At 37.0% G+C, this 21708-nt stretch overlaps 1 protein-coding gene across 3 annotated transcripts in view; it reads right to left on the bottom strand.

The window, feature by feature from the left end:
* Nucleotides 1-21367, bottom strand: part of LOC122824250 (cadherin-18) — a 199553-nt gene extending 178186 nt beyond the window's left edge. For all 3 annotated transcript variants that reach the window (XM_044104627.1, XM_044104625.1, XM_044104626.1), the window contains exons 1-2: nt 21159-21367; nt 18968-19071 (exon numbers count right to left, since the gene is read on the bottom strand). The gene's annotated coding sequence lies outside the window, so the exon portion shown is untranslated. The remainder of the gene's footprint in view (nt 1-18967; nt 19072-21158) is intronic.
* Between the last annotated feature and the right edge of the window lie 341 nt (nt 21368-21708).

The raw sequence follows: 21708 nt of genomic DNA, 5'->3' as shown, positions 1-21708 counted from the left end.
TCAAGCCGACCTAGAGAGACATCACAAGGAATAAAGTCTGCGGAGTTCCGCGATCAATGAGCTCAATAAATTGTTTAGTTCTTCAGTGACATTTTATAAATAAAGCTATGAACTATGTCAGTATAGAAGTCTGGAAATCACATGAGCGTTTCTCTTTTTCTTTATTATTAAGACCACAACAATCAATTTTTTGGGGGATTTGTATGTGAAAGTAGTGCATAATTGTTTATATTTTATAGCACATTCCAGTAGTTATGACAACAGGACCTTTGTGTTACACAGGGACAACTGCTCCACGGTGCAGAGAAAAACTGCATTTAATATAAAAAACTGTAACATATTAAGAGGTGGAAAATGTGAACATGAACACTTTTTCAAGGCCCGGTTAAGGACAGAAGAAAATAAGGCACATTGAAAACGGCTTGACTTTCCAGCAACATTGGGTATCATTCCTAACCATCTGCTGTGCATAAGTACCTCATGTTGAGACTTCACATGCGGTTATGGTGCAGACTGAAATAATTGAGAAATTTTTAGGAGTTGCCTTCATCAACGATAGCATGCATGCATCCCTCCCCGTCCAGGCAGGTGACTCTGCAATGTGAGCGCAGGAAGCTATGTGACCACATGAGGCCTGCTAACAGTTTTTAAAATGCCAAATATCTGTCTGGCAGTGACACCAAGTTTCTATCCTGAGGGATATTTCAGCCATCTGTGTATATGGAGGCTCCACCAATTTATATATTTATTTTGTAATTAGGGTCTCTCTTCCTGTTCTCTCATCAGAACTTTTTATTACTATTCAAACTGTCTCTGCTGTCTGTCTTAGTTTCCATGTAACTGACACACAGAGCATGACTTGTTTTAAGTAAAACAGAACAGTTTCATAGAGGTGCTATTGTAGCCATTGTCTCCAATTTCTTTTTCTCCCTTCATATTTGTACCTCTACGAATGGGACAATTTGGCTACCATATACTGGTCTTTGTAGTGTCTCCTCCATTCACTAGACCATTGCTGTTACTTGTGCCAGTACAGTCTCAGATGCTACATCTGACTCTTGTTACTAACCAGAATTTTGCCATTTTGATTTCTCATTTTTTCCGACTGTTTCCAGTGTCTCTGCAATCTGCATGTCTACCTAAAAATATTAACATAAAACAACATAAACCCAGCAAGGTTTATGTTCTGGGTTTGGGCACCCTGCAGATTCTTGAAACACGTTGAAACTCTGCGGGTCAAAACAATCTGAAGGGTTTTGGAGCTCATCACTTCACTAGGAAGAAAAAGAAATAATTCTCTCCTGGCTTCTCAGATGAAAGAATTAGATCATTTTAGATTTTAGATCAGATTAATTTATTTTTGTTATTAATCAGTTGTCCTCAAATATCATAGTTAGTTATGGAGTACCTCAGGGCTTCGTAATTAATTTCAGGTCTGCTTTCACTTGATAGGACAAACTGTGATACACTAAAAAAAATCAAAAAAATGTTACCAAGTATCTTTTGTTCCGTTTCCAGTGCAAATGTCTTAGTAGACTTGAAATAAGACAAAACTAACTTACAAGTAACTTTTCAGGAAGATATATGAACTTGTTTTCAGTAAATAATTCCTTAATACGGATTTTAAAAACATAAATGTTCCATTGGCAGATTATTTCACTTACAACAAGGGGAAAATGTCTTGTTAGAAGACCAAGTGCTTTAATGGAGATACTAACACTTGTTGATAATCAGTTAATAAGTAGCACCAGTCTGCTACGTTGTTTAATGTATTTATTCAGGCAGCAGGAATTAGTTTTTTCCACATATTCTTCTCGCTCTGTTTACCTCATAATCACTTCAGGGTATCTTTAAAAACTTTAGAATGTCATTATTTAGGCGATGTATTTTACTCTGCTGGAAATCTCCTATGCCTCCACCTACTTCTCAGTGGCTTAATACTATTAGATCATGCTTAAAGATGGAGAAGATTCTATTGACAGTAAGAGGTAATTCAGCTAAATTTACTCACAAGTGGGCACCTCTTATGACATACATAAAATTTCTGCCTTTATAATGTATAGATAGATGTGATTGACCCTTCATGTCATGTGACTTAAATTTACAGAATAATTGAGTGAAGAGTTGTTGCCTTTTAGCTTCTCAATGCCGTCCAACCCCCCCCCTCCAACCCACCCCTATTTTTTATTTGATTTATTTATTTTTAATTAATTAATTTATTTTTTGGTTGTTAATGTATTTTTTATTTTTTTTTATTTTATGTAATTATACTTATTTGGTCCTGTTTTTGTTATGTTAATACAGGGATTTATGTTCGCTACGGGGAAAGGGAAGGGAAGAGGGAAAGTGTTGGGTTCTGTGTTTTCCTGTGTTTATTTTGAAGTTTCCTGTGTGTCTGAGTCTCCGTGTTTTCCTGTCTTCCCTTGATTAGTTCCCAGGTGTGTCTCGTTCCCTGATTACCCTCTTGTGTATTTAGCGTCACCTGTGTGTGTCTGTCTTCGTCGGGTCCAACGTCTTCGCAGTCTGTGAACGTCTCCTAACGTCAATGTACGTCTGTGTTCGTCCGTCATCGCCTGTTGCTACCTGTAGTGAGCATTAGCCTTCCGCTCAGCAGTGCTGCCAGGTCTGTGGACCGTTTTCTGTTTTCTGTATATTTATTTATCATTAAAACTCCTCATCACCACACATCTGGGTCTACTGCGTCTGCCTCACCACCACCTCCACAACACTTCATGACAGAAAGAAGGGGGAAAGGGGAGAAGAAAGAGGGAAGGGGAAAAAAAACAGTGTAAAAAAGAAAACAAAAAATAGGAGAAGTTATGTAAGCTTTGTACAATGTATGTAACATCAATATATGTATGATCTCCTGATGCGCAAATAAATGATACATAGTGAAAAAAAAAAGAATGTCATTATTTTTATGTCCTAATTCTTAGAAATGTAGTGGTAAAAAAAATGTTTTCCCATTACTGTATGTTTACATCTGAATCTTCTTTGCATAAATTATATTTAAGCACAATGTTCATATTGCAAATGAGTTGCAACATGTTTGCAATAATATTTCATAGACGCACAAAAGCAAAACATTACAAACATTCAATCAAAGAAAGTATTGATGAGCTTTTCAGACTGCCACTTAAAGTTTTAGCAACTATTTACAGAAAAAAACTCAGTTCAGACATGTCAAGATGTTACTAAGCAAATAATAATCCATAATTCACCATGAACACCTTTCATCTACAGCTGGGAAAGCAGAACTTTTGCTTTAAGAGGAAGGGTCAGAAACTCCTTACTATGGTAATGTAATGCAAAAGCTGGAAGCAAGTAAACAGGAATTGATTTCTGAAATTGACATATTGTTGCCATGACTGGGCTTCACTCCGCTCAGATAAACAAACGTGCTGCTTGAAAAAGAACAATCAATTTCGCATTCTCAAGCTTTGAGTGTTGAGAAAATTATTATTTTCCTGGAAGGACCTGCACGATTACTATAATATTCACATTAATCTGTTATTTTCTGGGAGTTTTACTTTGGACTTCTAAAGCTTCAGGGAGGATTTAAATTGTGTAATGGTGCATAGAAGATGAGAATAATTTAGAGAAAACTAAATGTTATAGAATTTTTGCTTTATTTTCAAGCCATTGAGTTTTCTTCTATTATTTCTTTGTTTTGCTTTGTCTTCATGGAGTTCATGTACATTAATTGCAGTTTTAATTATTTCATGTTTATCATTTATCTGTTTGTTTATTTCAGAGAACTTTCATAGTTATTCAGTTTTCATTAGCAAAATCAGATAATTCCTCTAATCACCTCCCCAACATTTTTAAGCCTGTCAGATAAAATTCCCTCTTCTTACTTCTGGTCAAGCCAATTCTCTACTGACCATCTCATGTTTCTTGACTCTGTGTTCCTAATTTTTGTTTCTTCAATGTCCTATAAGTTTGTTCTTCAACAAATAATTACCTCAAAATGAAACTGCTATCTTCATGTTTGGCATTTGATGCCAATTCCACTGAAAAATAGACTTTTTAAAGTAGTGTTGCAAAAAATAAAATAAAATAAATAAATAAATAACTTTTAAGATTTTTCAGTTTGTTGTGTAACCTCCATTGTTAATTCACAGTTTCTACACAGCTGGTTTAGATATACAGCACTCTTATCCGCTTGCTTAAATCATCCAGTAAAAAGACCTAAATTGCATTTAAAATATTTAACATAACTGGAAGATATTATAAAACTAAAGCAAAAAAAAAAAAATTAAAATAAAAAAAACATACCACCAAAACTATGAAGAAAATGGATAGTGTTGTCCGTTGTCCTTCAAAAAATATAATTAGAATGGAAATTATCAAGCTCATTTTAATTTAACATGCGATTAATTGCTTAATGTGACAGGCTTAAGCAGATACACACAGGAAGAAACAAAAGCACTGACTCAGGAGTACTTTCTATATGAGAGAAATAAAAAGTTCATGGCAGTAGTTTAGTGAATTTTTTTACATACAGTTTAAAATAAAGACCAAATCAGTTTGCTAGGTAGCAAAGTCTGTATTTAATATACCCTCTGGAGCCAGTTGCTGATTATTGCTAAAGCAGCGCTGTGTGTTCTGACATCAGCTACACAACAAAGGAATATTTCTGGATCCGTGGAATTTGCAAACAAGATTTGACATGGCAGTCCTTGTGCAGAAATGTAGGCAGAGTGTTAAAACATTCAAAACACAACTCGTGCGTCAGAGGAAAAGGCTCGCTCACCTACAAAAGCCGACTGGAACACATCCGGGCCCATAATGGCAGGAAGATTTTATAGATTTACTTGACACTGGTTCAAGCTTAGCCTCGTATAGAAGAGAAGGGTTTGGAGGTTGGTAAAGAAAACTGAGCTCTTTGCTCACAGACTGCCTGTCCATTTTCAGTACTAGATTTGAAGTTTATTTCTTTTTACACCCAGTTGCATCATCTTGAGAACTGACACTGTTTCCACATTTCTGTATTTGTATTTTACATTTAGAAAGTTATTTCTGTTGTATCAAGTCTAAGTGAAATTCATAACATAAAAATGGAGAAGGAAGCAATCAAAATTAGTGCCATAAATCACACCTTCTTTCCTTATCTTAAGTCATCTATAATAAATGATGCTGTGATGCCGTCCAATCATTATCATCTGCCTACCAAACATTAATACTGCTTATCAAAGAAAAATGCCGCACATAGAATAAGAAGTTTTCGTAAACAATCTGAAGTGACAGATACAAGTAAATAAAAAACACTTTCTGATGTTTCTTTCAATGAATCTTTTAGATATGCTCAAGGTGCCTTTTGGTGTTGAGTGATGACATTCCACCGGCAGCAATATTTCAAGCAGAATGACACGCTCCAGTGCTTTGAATGAGTATTTTCTCTCAGTGCTGAGAGAAATGTTTGGAATGTATAAATGTAATAAAGCATTGTAAACACGTACTGCAACACAACCATTAGAAAGCAGAAAATCTGTAGATTGGGAAAAAACAACATGAAGGTTTGTCACATTCAGATGAGCGTTCCAGTTCCTGTTGGACTTACCAGCTAATGCTGATTTAGTAGTTTTCTTTGTTAGCAAATTAGCCAAAGTGATTTTATCCAACACCACAAAGGAAAATGGAAGAGAGACACACCAAGAACCTGACGTGTAAATAAAGACTCATCCAGTGTGGTGGACTACATAGATTTCCAATAACATTGATGTTTGCATGAGTAATTGATTAATGTCACTATTTAAGCAATAAATAATATCGCTGTCTTAATCATGCGACTTTAAGAAGCAAACAGGGTAGTGAAAAAAGTATTTTCCCAATTATAAATGTCTACTGTTTTTGCATTTTTACAATAAAATATGGATTTATTTTCTAAGGTGGGAAAAGCAACCTAAATCTCTTAACCCTATATGAAAATACAATTTCCCCCTTCATTCGTTTTCACAAACCAAACATAATTATTGTCTAACTTGTAAAGTCAGTAAATATAGATAAAGATATATAGATTCTTCAAGAATAATCAAGAAACAAAGCCATGGGCACCTACCAGACAAGAAAATGTTACAAAGTCATTTCTGAGGATTTTGGTACTGAGAGCCAAAAACTACAGAGAAAACATGGAGCAGTGGTGAAACTTCCTATTTACAGAAATTAGCCTCAGAAGGCACTAAAGACTCATCCAGGAGATCCCAGATGTACCCAGAACAACATTCAGATCTCTGCAGTTGTTGGGTCAGTTATGGTCAGTTTTTATGATTCATCAATAAGAAACACTCTGCTAAAATGGCATCCATGCAAGAGTTTTAAGGTATAAACTTCAATGGACCAAAGAAAACACAAAGATCTGTATTAGATTTGCCAAAAAACCTCTGGGTAAGAATGAAACCAAAGGTCATACTAAAACTCAAACATTGTGGTGGGAATGTGATCGTCTGTAGGAGCTTTGCTTGCCATATAGTGAAACCATAAACTTTGCTACCAGGAAATTCTGAAGGAGAATGAATGGTCACTAGTTCATGACCTCAAGTTCACTCTTCCTCTGAGTGGTTCTGAAAAGACTCTTCTGCTTTGTGTATTACCTCGGGTTATTTTTGTGTAATATTAAAATGTGTTCGTTCATCTGAAAAATGTAAATTGTTGCATTTTTTTTTATTTCTTTGTGGATTTTATGCTAACAAAACCAAGCAAGAACAGAATATGGACCAAAACCTCCCATCTTCACTTGTCTAATATTTCTGCACATAAGGCTCATTTATTGGCCGTGACACATCAATTTCAAACACCACACGGCAAGGGTTTGGGTAAAAATGAGAGATTCATTAAAGTTCATTCTGATGCCTCCAGGGAAATCAACAGTGATAGAGTCAAAGGGCTTCACTATAATCCACTCTTCCCTGATATGAGTAATACAATCTGTGGAGCTTTATGAGTAATATAGAGGGGAATATTTAAGATGCCAGTAGACTTCTGGGGGCAATCACTGAAGATTTAAATAGACAAAGACCTTCTTTGAGTTGTTACATCCTGAAGCCCCTGATGTCAAGGTCCAGTACCTCAAGTGACTGACTTAAATAATGAATTGTGTCAGAAAGGTACCTGAAAAAACCTTTTTTAAATACATCAATCAATTCCAATAAGGAATATCAAGAAGTATGGAAATAAAATGTGGCAACAAAATGATGAAATGCTCTTTAAGACTATCCAAACTCAGATTGATTGAGTGGAAATTGAACACCACAAGAGGAAGAATAAGCCAGGAGCCATTAGTTTATAATATCTATTTAATAACAATAACCCATCTGGAGTGAAACCCTCTCTTTAAAAATGTTTTAGTTAGGTAGATATGATTAATATCCTTCATATAATAGTGCGTAGTTGGGCAGTAGGTCGCCTTGCTCCAGACCGGCCGTTAATCACAGCAGATGTAGCTTTGACTTTCACGTTTGCGTGCTCATCATAGACATTAGCCTGAGACACACAGGCGACTTCTAATGACTCCACTTTATGTCTGAATAATTAAAGTTCGGCTTGTCGGGATCCATTTTCCAGCCCAGGTCCCCGACCCTCAGAAGGATGGTGAAACCGCCACGTCAGCGCTTTTTGAGGGCACCGCCTGTGATTTATGGCGTGTTGTCAACGATTTCAGCTGGAGAAAAGCCAAGGGGTTCATTTCGTTTTGGGTTTGTCTGTAAGTCGCTGCTTCAGAGACTTCGTTTGAAAGTTAATATATTTTTCTTACCATCGCTGCATTGTTGTTATTAGTGTGAGGCTTTGAATATTGGTTTTATGTGTGATTATTAATTTAAGAGAATGCAATTTTCTGTCTTGAGTATTATTGCGCCTGTCAAAAGGTTTATTGCTTCATTAAGGCAAAGCTTCCAGAACTATTAAAAGGTTTTGCGATGGGAGCTGCAGCCTTTTATGACAATTTAGAATGTGTCTTTTTTTAATGCAAGAGTGGATTTAGTTGTAAGGACGTTGCAACTACTAGTTTGTCAACCAAATCTGGCAAATGTTAAGAGCTGTTTATTCTACTTTTGTAAAAAAACAAAACAAAATTACAAACAGTGAGAACTAATAAATATGGCAAAGAATGCAGAATATAATTCCCAGTTCAGGCAGAGGAAAAGATTTTAATTGTTTATTTATTGACTAATAAAAGAGATTTGTTTCCCTCAGAGGAAATCCATAATTATTCGGTTTACTCCAGCAGATTCCCATTCGATTTCATGACAGCGAGGTTTTCTGTCACACAACACCAGTTTCAGTGATTCTTTGAACAATAAATAGCCAATAATAGCAGTTTTTTCCAACAAAGAAATGCACAGGCTGTCAAACACATCAAGTGCCTTTGCTTTTAGTACTGATTACATGGAGGCGAGTGGGACTGAAACACTTTCTTTCATTCCCAAAGGACGTTGGCTGAACGGCAGCAGTTTGTTTGTCAAGGAAGTTTAGAGTTATGAGATTTGGCATTTAAGATTAGAATTTTGTTGTTGTGGAAGGAGTACAGGATGCTAGGAGGTAAAGCAGGATGTCAGGAGCAGGAGATTTCAACTGAGTTTAATTTTAAACTCACAGACCAAGCATAGACTTTAAAAAATCCACATGCAAGGACATATGAAACAAGAACAATGAACCCTTAATGACAGGTTAACAGTAATCAAACTTGATATCTGTATTAAATAGGATACCCAAAACTAAAGGCAACACACAAGCGGTGTGGGACTTTCAAAATCAAAATAATTAACCATAAAACCAGAACCTGACTTGGAAAATTAAACTAATCTGAGCCAATGAAAGTATGCAACACAAAGGAAATATGTTTGTTACCTTGCATAAAACAAACATTCAAGACATTTCAACATATGTTTGTATAATATTCCATAACAAATGAGCACACAGCACCACATATTTGATTGTGGTAATTAATTCATTGTGCTATCATGTTTTAAGGCACTGTAAATTGTTTGATTGGTGGAAAACAAAACTTGTTCTATCAGATATGATTGTGTCGTATTATAGACACAACAATAAAGCCTTTCTGGCCAAGTCCAATTTGTACAATGATTAAAACAACTTATGGTGCAGTTTCATTCAGGAAAAAAACACCTGGCCACCACATCATATGATATTCAGCTGTAGGTATAGACAGAGATAAGTGATGTGTGCAGTCACACTTGAACTAAACTACTCGTAAACCTGACTGTGATTGTACCATAATGCTATGGGTGATTACACATAACTGCAGATTGAGCTGCTAAACAGTGTTGTGCAGGAATTAAGTTTTCATCCGTTATCTCCAGTAATTGATGTCCTGCCTGATTTCTAAATAATTTAGACAGGAATGCAGCTATACTGCAATGCAATGTGATTATGGTGAGTTAGACATTAATTCATGATTATGTTTTGTTAAATGAAAAAGGATTCTGCGTGTTAAATCAAGTCTCATGGATATAAACACTGATTGTTCTGCAAAGTAGATTTTACCTGGATTTACTGGGCTACCAGAAACAAATAGAGTATCAAATTAAACTGTGTGCTAGTGGATCATTGACTATCACGCCTATAGCTCAGCTAAACACAACAGTATATTTGTGGATCTCCACCAGCCACAAATACACTGCTCTCCAAAGTGCCTCAATAAAATCACAATGTTTAACAATATGTGGGACCACAGAGCAGCAGCCAGCACAGCACATCATTGGGGAGATGTGTCGTTCACAAAGCCGTATGACTCGGTCCTCTCAGTACAAAGATTTATGGCGGAAACCCCTCATCTCTTAAATCTTCAGTCTAAACACCCCACTGGTTAGTTCTGCTGACAGGTGTTATTAGAATATTTCTGCTCTGTGCAAAGCCAGGAGAAACACAGGGTAAAACTGTTGGCTCAGGTTTGGTGAATCCAGTGGGACTGTACTCCAGATGCATGGTGGCAACAAACTCCATTGCCCAGGTGGCTAAGCAGCACATAATGCCGCGGCTGAGCTGCTGCAGCAGGCCTCCTGGCAGCAACACAAGAGCTGCCAGTCATTAGAAGAAAAACTGAGTCTCCACAGAAATGACTGGTTTATTTATTCCAAAATGAGGGGAACTGGGAACATAGCACATATTTCGCCAGCAATAAATAATACAGCAAGTACTCAAACAGGAGTACCACTACTTCAACATGTTCTCACTTGGATAGAAGAAAAAGAGTAAAAACTAAGTAACTAAGAATAAAAGCCTGGTTAAGTACCGAGTACGGTATAGTCAGATTTAATTTGTGAAAATCATGTAATCAATCAGGCACATGTGAAATGGTGTGTAGATTCTGGTACTTTGGATAATAAAATAGAAAAAAATTTGAAAAATAAATCCAATCATCACAAAATAACACATTTTTCAAATCTTACTTTTTTTACAGCATAAAATATTTAACAGTTTGTAGAAATTGAACCAGGATGTGTTCAGTAAGTTTTTCTGAAAAGTAACTTGTAAGTTCTAGTAAGTATCTTTTTACATTCGGATAGTCATCTGTTAGTCCAGGAATGAATACTGCATGTTCAAGAAGACATCTGGTTACCAGTCACCTCATAATACAGCCTGGTCTACTGAAGGATCTTATAAGTTCAGAAAAGTGTCCTGTAAATTCAACAAATACAAACTTATGGGAAGTAACATGTAGATTCCAAAAAAGTAGCAAGTACATTTTGTGACGTGTTGTTTAACTTCTGAAAGATACGCTGTAAGTCCTAGCATAGTAAACAGTAAAATCAATATACGCTCCAGAAAAAATAAACAATTTCAAGAAATTGAGCAATGGGTTCCAGTAGAGTGTTCTATAAGATATAGAAAGTACATTGTAAATTCTAGTAAGTATCTTATTAATTTCAGACGGTCATCTGTAAGTTCCAGGAACGCACCTTGTAAGTTCAGTAAAATAGTTTTTTAACTTCTGGGAAGTAACATGTGATTCCAGAAGAGAGCCCTGTAAGTTTCAGAAGGTGTCCAGGTGCAAGTCATCCCACAGTACAACCTGGTCCACAAAGGTATCCTGGAAGTTCCAGGAGGTCTGGATTTTTCCTTCCACTATGAATTCGTTACGGCAGCTTACTGTATGTGAAGTGTCTGGCTCCATACCAATCTTTAAATGAAGAACCTAAATGATACTAAGTGCTTCTTGCATGGATTATTGTGGACTTTTTATGCTTCATATACTACATGGAGATGCAATATCTCAAAATGCAAATGCACATGCAGTTCCCCTGATAATATTTTAATTAACTCTGTAATTCATGCAGCCAGGCGTGCTTATCTCTGCTTTAAGAGAAAGGACAGCTGTTTGACCAGATGAGGTTGAAGCTTGAGTTTATGTGCAGCATGTAAAGAGCACATACAAAATACATTTTAATATGCCAAAGGTGCATAGTCTCAAAATGACTAAGATAAATCTCCACAGTCTGACAAGTGTGTTGATCATTCTGACAGTACTAAAGCAGGAACTAAGTCTTTCTCACTTTCAGAAATCTCTGCCTGTGCTGTTGGAACTAACTCAGCAGCTCTCATATTTTTAGCTTCTCAGTGATGGATGATGGTGTTAGTGCCACAAGAAATTTTTGCTCCTGAGCCAAAAAAAGTAAATGGAAGATTATTAGAGTGCTTAGTATTTGATATACCCCCTCTCCACTTAATGTTTCTGTTATCTGCTCTAATTAATGTGACTTTAATATTTATGAACTCTGCTGCAAGCTGTTGATGTCGCTGAAATCTGTCCTATTCTGGCAGAGGTTGACCAAAGTCATTCCCAGGCTCCTAAAGAAGAGTTTTTATTTACATTGTTGACTTATTACATGTCTGCTTTCCTCACTAAAGGTTTGCTTTAATCCAGGACAAATTCTCTTATCAGGGCCTAATGAGCAAGTAATTTCAAGTGGTAACAACAGTGTAGTTGATATTTATCACAAACAAAGGGCCAAATTAGTCATCAAGGGAAATGTCACTGTGAGCAGCAACCTTTATAGAGGAGTCAGCCTTTGAGCCTCAATGGAGAGTCATTGGGTGGAGGTGGAGTGGTCCTGAAACATAATGAGGACTGCTGTAGGGTCTGAGGCAAAAAATAACTCTATTTCAGGATTGCATCTCCTGATGCGTCATCTGAAAGCTACTATAGACTGCACAATCAGTCTGTTTCTATAGATGCAGACACATGAACACCTTCTTCACAATTCCTGAACAATCTGGAGTAAAAGTCAAGGATTTACCAAGTCTGGATAACTATGAAAAAATGTTTTTATTCTGTTTATCAACCAATATACATCCGTTCACTCAGCATTCATGGGTGAGTGCTGGGTGAATGCTCTATCCATTGTTTGGTGATTACCCATCCATTTGTTGATCTTCCATCCACATATTCCCATCCATCAGACCTACGTTCCGAGCAAGAGGCGGGGTCACCCTGGACAGGTCGCCAGTCTGTCGCAGGGCAACACAGAGACACACAACCATCCACACACACACTCACACCTAGGGAGAATTTAGCTGACAGTCATGTTTTTGGACTGTGGGAGAACCCGGAGAGAACCCACCATGCACAGGGAGAACATGAAAACTCCATGCAGAAAGACCCCGGGCCGGGAATCGAACCCAGGATCTTCTTGCTGCAAAAAAAATCTTGAATCTGTTTCAATTCAACTGAAGTCAAAATACTTTATTTATCCCAAAGTGAAATTAATATCTTCCACGTTTCATTATAGACGGTAATGCTGTGCTTGAAGTATCTCTGGGAAAAGGCCTCCGACTGCAGACGGCTGCTGTATGACAGTCTCATGACTGACATGACATGCTTACAGCTTGTCTACTAATTCATATAATGTACTTTTGCTAAGCTTCTTTAAATCTCCGGAAAGTTGAGTGGAAAGATGGAGGCTGGGATTTGACCTTTGCCCATTACTTTCTCCTTCTCTCTCCGCTCTTTGGTTTTGCTCTGCAGCCATGACACCGTCTTCTCAACTGTACTGGGATTTCATTTATAGTTTTAACTATTATTTGAGCTTTTGAGATGCTAATCTGCTGCTCCCATTTGTGTAAACAATAACTTGCTGCCACGGTAACACATATTAACACCTGTCCAAAAGTTAAAAAGGACAAAAATACAATCACCTTCGCAGCATCCAAAACCCAAGGGCACAATTGTCCAAACATGCAATAATTTAACCAAAAACATTAAGAATAAAAGTCTAGAAAAAGATGTAATTAGAACTACCATAACAGAGCTACTCCAACAACATGCTGACACCACAAATGGTGCAATCCATCATCCATTCATCTACTTATCCATTCATTCACCCATTTGGCCATCCACCTGTCATCTTCCTTCCTTCTTTCTGCCATTTATTTTAGGTATTGTATTTAAACTCTGATGACTGAAAAAATAACTACCATAAATTCATCGTAGACATCTATCTGTGTGCTTAAATAAATATTTTAAAAATGACTGAGATCTCTGTAAATTTGCGTTCGGAAAAGTATTGAATTTTGACATGAAAAATGTGAAAGGACTCTGCAGTATGCGCATTTAGGGCATTCAGGCACCGTGAGACGTTTGAGAAATGGATTGTAGTGTAAATGCGACTAGTGATTTTATCAATGAATCACTTGCGTCTCGCTTGGATTATTTGGTCAGCAGCTTCTCTGTGGTATAAAGCTGGAGATCTAGATTCAGAGCCGATATTGGAAGGGGATTTCAGATATATCCCGACCTTACTATGCTTCCTGCTCCGCACACTCTGCAGATGAATTAGTTTGTTTTGTTTTCATATACACCCCATGAGCACGCCGCAAGATTGAAATTTAATGTCAGGCTAAAACTCCCGAGGCCGATATTGATGTTAAACTTTAGCTTAAATGTCTGCGATGCAATCCGCAGAAGGTTTTACCTCTCTTCCTGAACAGATGATGTGACGTGTTTGGTCCTCAGTGCACTCTCTGTGCAGTCAGTGTGCAGCTTTGCTTGCATGATAAAACATCTTGCCCCAGGTTTAAGTCATAAAACTGAAGCTGCTGGGCCAGAAAACCACATTTTCTGAGTAGGTAATCATGACCATTAATCATGTTGGCATGATTCGCTTTTTCGGCGACCAAAAGGAATAGGTCTGGGCTAAGGACTCTACCTCCACGCTGTTGGTGAATATGTACTACCCCTCCCTCACCCTCCAGCTCCAAATAAATGCATATAACACAACCCACAATCCCTTTTTTCTGACTCACGGCCATTTGGACTGATTTGTGGCTGCAGCTGTGTGAAATTATCTGAATTGTGGCAGTTGAGCAAAAGAATATATACGGCAAATTAGCCATGTGTGGGACGAAGTTTTCTTAGATGCCCACGACTGTCGTGACACAAACAACTTGTGCTCTGCTAAAAAAAAACATAGCAAGAAGAAATAAGAATTTAGCTGTCGGTAATTTTGCTTTGAAGTAACAAATGGGAATATTTATCAATTTACACAAAAAAAATTTTCTTTAAAGATATGTTAAGAAAAAGATCCACAGTATCGGAAAAATAGAAAAGAAAAAATTTAAGACAATAACATAAAAAATGTAAATCCAAAAAAAACAGCTGTGTAACATAAGATTGAAATGCTGCTATAATCTACTGCTAGATTATACTTTCATTTTATAGGCATTTCTCTTTGGGATACCAACTTAAAAGAGAATACCAGAATAATTCAACAAAATAAGCAATAAAAAATAAATAAAAACAATAAAACAGGTCAGTATTTCATTGTTAAATATATTAACTTAATTTATTAAGAGAGCCAAAGAATGACTTGTAGCTCCACGACTGTAGGTTGTAGCACATATCATCAAAAGAAACTGATTTAATATTTACTATTCAGGGTTCATAATGGGGTCCAGAACCAGTTCTACCAAGGCTCTGGACCTTGTTCAGAACCGCCCATGCTGATGAGTTAGAGGGGTGCCCAGATTAAAGCAGACATCACTACATTAATTCATCTTAAATTTCAAAAACTCCAGTGAAAGCAATAGTAAATCTAAAATTTTGTGGCGTACGAAACATTGCTTTCCACTAATCAGCAGAGTACTGTAGGCCTGGCGGTCCACCAGGATTTCTTGGCCCCCCACCAGGCTAAATGTTGATTTTTTAAACACCAGGAAAAATAAAGATGGAGAAAGCTAGGTATATAGTTGCACCAACTGCACCATTCCTGCACCTGCATTTCAAAATGCAGGTGCAGGCATCATAATTTCAAAATTATGATGCCGACCCAACCCCATCTGAATTTTTGTAGCTTAACAAAAAATCATGTTGGACTGACCTAAGGCCCTGAATGGGGCAGCAGGATTTCTGGGGGAAACCCTGCTGGTAATAAGCTAGTATTCAAAGAAAATAACCCCAGCAAGTTTTCTTCATTTTTGCTAAGGCCATGTGACCTCAAGAAAACCACTTACATATTCAAAGTATGTCTTTAAAAGGGTTAACTGCTGCTTTGATACCAACTATCTGAAAAACTTCAAACTATTCCTTCACCACCTGGAAATCCCGCTTTGGATAAAATCTAAAAAAAATGTTTTAGAGTAGGTTGTAAATATGATTCCATATCTACACTAACATAGGTCTTTTTTCTTGTAGCACAACTTCTAACAGTAAGTCTTGGTAAAGATTTTCTGTTGTACCGGATCGTCCCCCAAAAATTTACACGACTTTTCATTCTATGCAGTGAGAGACCCAGAGCAGAGTAAATTTAAGCAAAGTACCCAGTTCCAGCGAGTCAGATGTGTACCCCTCTGATGTGGAAATGAGCTTCTCTTTCACAATGCAGCAATTTGTTTTCTGTGTCAATACCTTGAAAGCAAGGCAAGCCACTCTGCTTACTTCAAGACTCCAATCGATCCAAAGAACTCTATACAAGTCAAACTGCCTTGGAAACAAGTAACATTCATCACTTGCATTCAGGAGACTCAACGACTGAAGACAGCTGAAAAAACTGGCTTAAGATGAGCAGTTTTTGCAGTTTCACCTTAAACGTGGCTGCCTTTCAATTACCATGCTCTCAAATGTTGTTATTCCACTGTGCCTTTTGGGAACTGGGTGAGTGCTTGGGAGGATTATGATAAAATTAGGTCATACACACAATGAAACTGCTGCAGTTTGTCATTTGCACTCTGATGCCGTGTTACCAAACCATAAGGTCGGAAAATGCCACCATGGGTCTTTTTTTTCCCTTCAATAATTTAAAAAGCAAACCGATAGCTGCAAAGCCCCTACCTTAACTTATACCCAAACTGCTAATGCTGGCAATGTTGCTGACAAACTGTGGCGATACTGGATAATGACTTCTCTCATGTGGTGGAAAGAAATAATGGAAGACGTTATTAGATTGGGAGCTAATTTAGAATCTGAGCCAGCTTAAACTGAGACTTTATCTCACCGGTGCAGCAAGTCTACAGTGAACATAAAAATCACCTCATGCTGTCAGGTTTTATCATGGAGGTCTTCATGTCTTAAAGGTTGGGGTAAGCACCTTCTTCATGTTCATTTTGGTAAAGGAAGCACACAGGATGCCTGAGCTTTACATTATCTGGATTTATGTGTTACAAAATCTAGAAATGATTATCTGTCTGACTGAAAAGTCCATTAAAGAAAGCTTATTGCACTTCATTGTTAAAACTTCTTTTTATCCTTTAATTTTATTTAAAACGTGTTTATTTTAATTTGTTTGTCTCTTACATCTGGAGGTCTGAGTTACTGTGGTCTTGTCTTCAGATTGCCTCTTATTACATCTGCTCCTTGTTTCTGGTGAGTACACCTGTTTCCACTTACCTAATCAGTCTGCAGTACTTCAGCCTGCAGTTTTATCTCCACTCTAGTTAATGCGATGCTGTGTTCCAGGTGTGTATGCAGCGCTTTCGCTCTGCATATTGTATTAAACACAATTTTGGTTTTTGGAGTCTACAACCTGTTTAGATGTTGTTATTAAAGGCTAAAATCAATGTTTAGCGCCATAAACCCCATAATTCTTTCAATGAATCATAATGTGTCAGATAAGTAATTTTTTTATTTTTTTATTTAACTGCAAAAGGAATCTTTGGGGGCTGCACAGTGGAGCAGTTGGTAGAGCTGTTGCCTTGCAGCAAGACGGTCCTGGGTTTGATTCCCGGACCGGGGTCTTTCTGCATGGAGTTTGCATGTTCTCCCTGTGCATGGTGGGTTCTCTCCGGGTTCTCCAGCTTCCTTCCACAGTCCAAAAACATGACTGTCAGGTTAATTGGTCTCTCTAAATTGGTGTGAGTGTGCGTGTGCATGGTTGTTTGTCTTGTGTGTCTCTGTGTTGCCCTGCGACAGACTGGCGACCTGTCCAGGGTGACCCTGCCTCTCGCCCGGGACGCAGCTGGAGAGGAACCAGCAACCCTCCCAACCCCATTAGGGAAGAAGGGTGTAAGAAAATGGATGGATGGATGGAATCTTTGGAGGTTGCTTATTGCTGTAGATCTTAAGGCTCACAATGCTTTCTAGATATAAAACAGACATTTCATAATAAAGATTGATTAAAATTGAAACCCAGTGTACCTATTGGTCTTCAACTATGTGAAATGAAACTGGGAATGTTCAACACATAATTAGGAGGCACTCCTGCTCTCAGATAAGTGGAGTGTTAAATGCAATGCACCTGGCTTCTAGTTTCCACCACTCAGTCCTCTGAAAATTTCAAAGCCAGCTCTTATCTTAAGGATCAAATGTTCTGTATGATTGTGGTGTATTACTTTTCCAAAACCTTATTACCTCCTTAGTCATCTCCTTTGGCAGGAGCTTTTTAAGTGCTATCAATTTAAGGTGTAGCTATGTAACAAGAAAGTATCAAAAATATACAGAATAGTGGATCTGGAAAACCCACCCTGGGAAATAATCTATTAGACTAATTTAACCTTTTTTTTTTTGCTCTTTTAATAAAAGACAAGTCTAGTTTTTATTAATTATTTAGACTAGTCGTGGTCTCAGTTTTCTTTAAAACAGTTCAGGTTTGACACACAGTCCTTAACAAAAACTGTGAAAAATCCCTTCAGACTGAAGCAAATTGAAAACCTCAAATCAGACAAATTCAGTTTGACTACTAAGCTTGGCCACGTTGTCATACGATGCTTAGACTGTTGACAACACAAGCAAATGGCAGCTTAACATTGGCTAAAGATGCATACAGTAGACTTCAGTATGGGTAAAATCTGTGAATACGTGAGACTTACTATAAATACCTATTTTAATATTTTAAACAACACATATGCTCAATATGCAATATTATTACACACATTTGAAACTATCATGGCCCTACAGCAGAAGCAAATGTGTAGAGTCGAATGGCAGCTCTGCATATCGTCATCTTTCTAAAATAATGGTCCAAGTCATTTTTGCTAAAAGATTATTTAGGGAAAAAATCTATTTTAACAAAAAAAAGATACTTCTGCCATTATTTTAGTAAGTTGACAATATGGTAGCCAGTAGCGTGTCACGTAGCATTGCACAGTGGTATTTCAGCTTCCACGATGTGTCTTATTCAATTATTTTGGATATGCTCTGTGAAAAAAAAATCTGTGAATGTGAAGAATTCCTGCAAATATTTTGGAGTTATGTTATGTTCCACAGGAAAATCCATTTATACTGAATCACAAATAGGTGGGAGTTGACCTTTAAAAAAACCTTTTGCTTCTGCTGCCCCCTGGTGGAACGGTGCCCTGGTGATGAGCCATATTGTCCCTGATTCCATGAGGCTGGTTTCCCTCTACGTTCCCAGCACAGTCAAATATTTCATTGACTATCAAAAGTGTTTGTAAAATATATTTATCCACTAATTTACAGTAAAATATTTACAAAATTACTAATTTGTCACAAGGAACAGGAAATTATGGTGTAGAAGGACCTGCCATCTCTCACAAAAAGGTAATGTCATTTGGTTACCTGAGCAGACAGGAGATTGGTGGTGGCTGCATCATGCTGAGGGAAATGTGTTCTCTGGCAGGGGTGGCGAAACTGGTGATGTGAAGCAAATACAGCACAACTCTCTACAGCACAAAGGAGTAGAAGAAACTGTTGGTAATTGCTAAGCAGATGGTTACAGCTTTTAAAATACAGCCAACAAACACATGAATAATGAAACTCAACCTGTGGAGGATTTTACGAAGTGGAGTCACCTTTCAGGTTTGCCTACAACTACGTTTTTTTACATCCCCATCTCATGCAGCTTTACTGTCTTTTCACCTGCAGCTGACTAACGATGAAGAAATGCCATCAAAGTAGCGTTTTAAAGGGCACTTCTCACACGCAGACGACTCTGTGCAAAGATGCTCCCCAGGGAGACTTTTTTTCTTTTTAATCTGCTTTTAAAGTTGCAGAAGCTTAAAAGGTGAGAAGCAAATCTGCTTCTCTTTTCTGCCATCACTCTGTTCAATATATTGAAGGTTTATGGTTTTGATCTACTGTATAACCTCCTTTCTGTGCAAAAAAGCATATGTTTACAAATAGGAATATTGAAAAAAACTTACTGAAAAAGACACTGAAACTGGATTATCACGGGTTTTGGATCAATATCTCCAAACTGCTTGAAGTAAAGAGAACTTTTCTTATCTTGTTTGGAAGATTCAAACTGAGATACTAAACATTTTTAAAGCTTTTATCAAGCAAAAATTGTTTCGAATGATAAAGTCCAAATATTGCCATCAGTAGGCTAATTAATATTTGTTCTCCTCTTAACCTTTAATAAAGTAACATCTCGTCTGCAAATGCAGCTCCAGAAATATATTATTGGGATTGTAAAGAGTTATACTGTAGGCCATTTAAAGACAAATGCCTCATTTTACTCTCACTGAAGCCATATGTCCAGCAAGGTTCAATCAGGGATGTAAAATTAATTTACTATCTCCACCATTATGCTGCTTGTATCCCAATGTTGGGTAGCAGCTGGGCAATCACACCTATCTGCTGGAGGCATTTTTAATCAACAGCTATAAGGAAAGTGCAACAATGAAATCCTGTTAACTCTGCAACCCAGATGGAAACCATCCGGTGTTAATGACCCTATTCAGGAGCAGCATTGTGTTTGTCTGACTAAGCTTATGAATTTTGTTCCTGAATGTGATGTTGTTGTTATAAAATCATGCAAAAATAGCATTTTAATGTGCTTATTTTTTCAATGTTTTTGTAGAAAAATCGCTTAATGTGAACTGCAACTGAGTACAAGGTTTTTCGTTTCAAATTTCTTTTTGGGTCAGTTTCTCATTACATTATTCGTTTAAAAACAAAACAAACGTCTGCTCGGTTTTATTATCTTTGTTTCCATAAATCATATGTAATAGGGTGCAGCGCATAGTAAAAGTTTTTGGGTTTTTTTTATTCATAATAAAGGAAAAATTCGGAAGTGAATGATTGGTTAAAAACTCATCCTTTAAACCACAGTTATGGCAATGAAACCTTTTTTCTTATTATTAGGGAAACTAAATACAAAGAGCAGACATTTCATATTGGTATAAAAAAAATTAAAACCATGTTTCATTCTTAGTGTTTCAATCAAAATCCCAACAAAATTCTGCTGTATGTTGGACAATATATTTTTTTAAATATAGATTACATGCATCCTTGTATATTGTATCAGGATGATTTTGTTGTGTTTCCAGTTTGAATCCAAACAATGAATTTTACACAGCAAATTTATTTTATAGTCCCAGCAAGAAAACTTTGACAATAATCTTTACAAATTAAGCAGACTATTTAAAAGTCATAAATGACATTGTAAACCGCAGAACAGATTTTTTCCCCCCCCCCTAAGTATTGGAGTTATCGATTAGAGTTAATCTATAGTTAATTGGTCTTATCAATCCACAATTAATTGATAAGTGGTCACAAATGGCCATTTTAATGATTTCAAGAAGTCGGGCCGTTTTTTACATAAGATAAAGGGCTGCATTTTTTATGATATACTTAATTTATTTTTTTAAAAACCATTACCATTTCATACTTTGTCACCCGTGTTATATTCCGACTGAATAAACTCAGAACAATGTGGTAACTCTTAATTCCCCATGAACAGAGAGACGTTAATACAGAAATGCCATCTGAATGTTAAAACTTCAATCCATTAAATGTATTTACTCACAAGTAGTAAAACCCATCATCTTTTTTCCGTTTTTCTCGATTATGCCTCCGCATTCTGTCATCCTCACCTTCATAGTAAATCAGTAATTTTTTGTTGGCGATGCTCGGCTGAGTTATAAGGTGAAACTTAAGGAGCTTGTTGTTTATAGTAACACAATGTGCATTTTACAATCCGCACAAGACTCTTGTTCGGACCGTTTCTTTTTTCTGTTCCGCGTAAGACCCCGCCATCTTTTCCTTCTGGCTCCGCGTAATGATGTCCAACTGCGCCCTCTGCTGGACGGCGGGAAACCTACACATAACTTTTTCTAACCTAACAATATAAAAGTATAATACTGATCTTTTAACTACCCTGGCACAGTTAGAGCTTCCTTTCCTGTTACTGTGTTGTAGGTTAAAGCCAAAATTGTCTCAAAGTGTAAAGTCATTCCCCATAACACTTAAGATACTGCTTCTCAACTGGTTCAAACTCCTGCTTGACAGTACTGTCTTTTCAACACATAAACATGTTGTAAAACTGCTATTCAGCACTGTGATAAGTGTGTTACTTT

Source organism: Gambusia affinis, linkage group LG21, assembly GCF_019740435.1.
Source record: "Gambusia affinis linkage group LG21, SWU_Gaff_1.0, whole genome shotgun sequence".
Lineage (NCBI taxonomy): Eukaryota > Metazoa > Chordata > Actinopteri > Cyprinodontiformes > Poeciliidae > Gambusia > Gambusia affinis.
The sequence above is the reverse complement of the archived record's forward strand: the minus strand, read 5'-3'. Positions and strand labels throughout refer to the sequence as shown.